At 36.4% G+C, this 2,989-nt stretch overlaps 1 pseudogene; it reads right to left on the bottom strand.

The window, feature by feature from the left end:
• Positions 1 to 330: 330 nt before the first annotated feature.
• LOC137719790 (GDSL esterase/lipase At4g01130-like) lies at positions 331 to 2,370 on the bottom strand (annotated as a pseudogene).
• Positions 2,371 to 2,989: the final 619 nt, after the last annotated feature.

Below are 2,989 nucleotides of genomic sequence, written 5' to 3'. Positions count from 1 at the left end.
AGACATGAACTCCATCCCAGCTGACATAGTTGTAAGTGTCACTACAAGCTGTTGCAGTCACAGGGCTCCCATTGATCACCTTTGTGTTAAGACCATCGATCTATTCTATGGTAATGATTAGTAAGTTTGTGTTTTGTTGTAACTTTATTAGGAAATGTCCTCTGGTTGTACTGCGTGACAATAAGTTGTCAGATTGATTGTGCACCATATATTAGTTTGATTCGTTTTGAGTGTGTGATCTAGATTCATAGTCTGACAACATAAGTATTTGTCTGTCAATATAAGTTTGTCAAAACAAAAAAAAGAAACATCTCTCTAAAGATATAAAGCCTAGTTGAATAGAAAACCTTGATTGGGAGCTATACCATGAGATGTGGGATGTCTAAAGAGCTCTAGCAAAACAGAGAAGTGTCTGCATATATGAGGGAAGCATTTGGAAGGAAGCCTCTAGTTTGGCCAAGTGCCTCCTTCAACATGTTATTGTGGTCCACAACTGCATTGCTGTAAGCAATTGAGAATCCAAATGTATCAAGTTCAGAAGGAGGAAGCCCCACCAGAGATGATGGATAACAACCTACTGGTGCCAGATTAAGCACCAGAAATGCACGCCCTCCTAATCCATGTAGTTCCTATAGATTTTGAAAACCAATATAAGCAATGTGCAAATGTCATAGTTCTTTAATATTATAACGGTAACTGTATGTATTATTCTCCAACAAATATTTGTGTTGCAACATTGTGACCTAGATCACAAATTTTGACAAAAATTCTAATTAACAATCTAGTAAAAAGAAAAGTCTTTATACTACCAAACAGTCTAGCAAGAGAACATTTTTATATAACCATAAACATTATTTTTGCTTCTCAAATGTTGCATGCAATAGTGACTGAGGAATGCTTTGCCTCTCCTCTAACGAGAAAAAAACTATGCACCCATTGCATGAAACAACATGCCTCACTTTTTTATAACATACGAGTAGCACGTGACCATGAATGTGAGATACTCATTTTATGCAACTGGTAAAGGAAAGCTTTTATCCCATTGATGATCAAGCCCAAAGCTCATTTGACCAACAAACAGTATAGAATCAAGTAATGGCTCACCTTGATGGTACAAGCAATTTGTAAGACCACTTGAGGAAGATACCACACCAATGGCTCCCAAATTGGACGTGAAATCGTTTTGGCCAATGTATAAGGTGTAGAGTGATTTCCCAATAACATCCAGGGAAGGAAATCTTATCAGTTCTAAGCAACAACAATCGAAGTATTCAGAACCAACAAAAACCGGCGTATGAACGTAAATTAAAACAATTTGGTCAAGACATTGTACTCATATGTATATGCTCACCTTGTTGATCCGAGGACTGGTGAAACTCTTCAACTTGGATTCCAGTGACAAATAAGGAAACGTTTGGCAAAAGCACAGTGGATGCCAATGTTGCATAGTTTGCCCCATGCTTGTAGTCAGGTCCAATTGATTTCAGATATGGGCTTATACATGGCGACCCTAGAGCTTCGGCTGCCAAAGTTTAATGCCACAAAGCATAAAATCAGATCTCATATCTGCCGTTTAGTAATTTTGTGTTCGACACTAATACACATCTTGGGGTTATCGATATCACGTGGCGTCATTTTCTTAGCAACAAGCACATTGTGGCTCGACATATCTAATAAATACTGCTCTAAAAGTTCTGCACAATGTACATTCTAAGGTTTAACTTAGTGTGGAGACATGCATATATGAGTTAGGTCAGTTGGTCAGAGTAGTGTGTTCATATGTATGCTCCCAATTCAAATCTTCTTTACGTAAATTAAAGTAGTTTTGACCATCGGTTGTATAAAAAAGATAGGTCTAACTTCACCTATGATGATTTAGATATTTTCCATTACATGCCTTAACATCAACATCATTCTTGACATAATTAGTGATACAAAGGAAAATTGGGCAAGAAAATGACTAGTGATTAGTCCAAACTTTGTCCAGTTTTGGAGTCTTTGTCTTGTGGTGTAATTGACCTGTCAAATGGAGGGCCTCCCGTATGTTACAGTATTAGGAAAATATCAATCCAAATGACAAAATTGCTGAACAAATACAAGCAATAAACATGCATGAAATCTGACCTCCTATTCCTAATAACCAAAGTCTCTGTTTGGCTGGAAAAGTAGTGGAAAAACACAAGAAAAATGGAACCAAACAGAAGATTGAGTAAGTTACCTAGAAAATCAACAATGACCCTCCCATCCGTAGCCCGACCAACAGGTTCTTGAAATAGGTCACCCGTCTGTATCCAAGTTCGAGTCTCCAAATTTGAAAATCACCTCAAATTCACATTTAGAATGGCCTAAACAACTCAAAGTTGCCACCATTAGCATCCACACGACTATAAAAGGCGAGGCACATAATTACAGAAAGTTCTCACGCATGAGACTTCACCATCACCTTGTTTCGGTCATGCTGTGAATTCTCCCACCCTCACATAGTTACGTTGTTGCCCACAATTGACATATATGTTGATTGACAATTATTTTCCAAGTTCGAATCTCATTTTTCCGTTAAAATAAAACATATTCTGTCAATTCGGTCATATAATTTGTTGCATAATTCTTCTAGGTATGTTTCAAATCTTTAATACTCTAACTTATTTGATTGAGAATTCTTTTGATGACTGTTGTATTCTTGTCAATTATTTTTGTTTAGCTTTGAAGTCTAATCACATTTTAGAGACAAGGAATGGTAACCCGCCAATGTCATTGAAGCGTTTAAAGTGATTCGTTAAAATGTTAATCTTGATTATTTTGATGCAAAGGTGTAATATGAAACGAGAAAATAAGCATTATAAAACGTTGTATGTGCTTAAGCTTTATAAAACCTTGTACGTGCTTAAACTTTATAAAACCTTGTACGTGCTTAAACTTTGTAAATAGGTAGCTTTTTTGGGAATTTTAACGAAACACTTTCATTATTGTTCACTTTTAACGAAAATGA

This window comes from Pyrus communis, chromosome 1 (genome assembly GCF_041283825.1).
Source record: "Pyrus communis isolate YQ-2024b chromosome 1, ASM4128382v1, whole genome shotgun sequence".
In the NCBI taxonomy this organism is placed as follows: domain Eukaryota; kingdom Viridiplantae; phylum Streptophyta; class Magnoliopsida; order Rosales; family Rosaceae; genus Pyrus; species Pyrus communis.
Note: the sequence above shows the minus strand (reverse complement) of the source record. Positions and strands in the feature narration are given on the sequence as shown.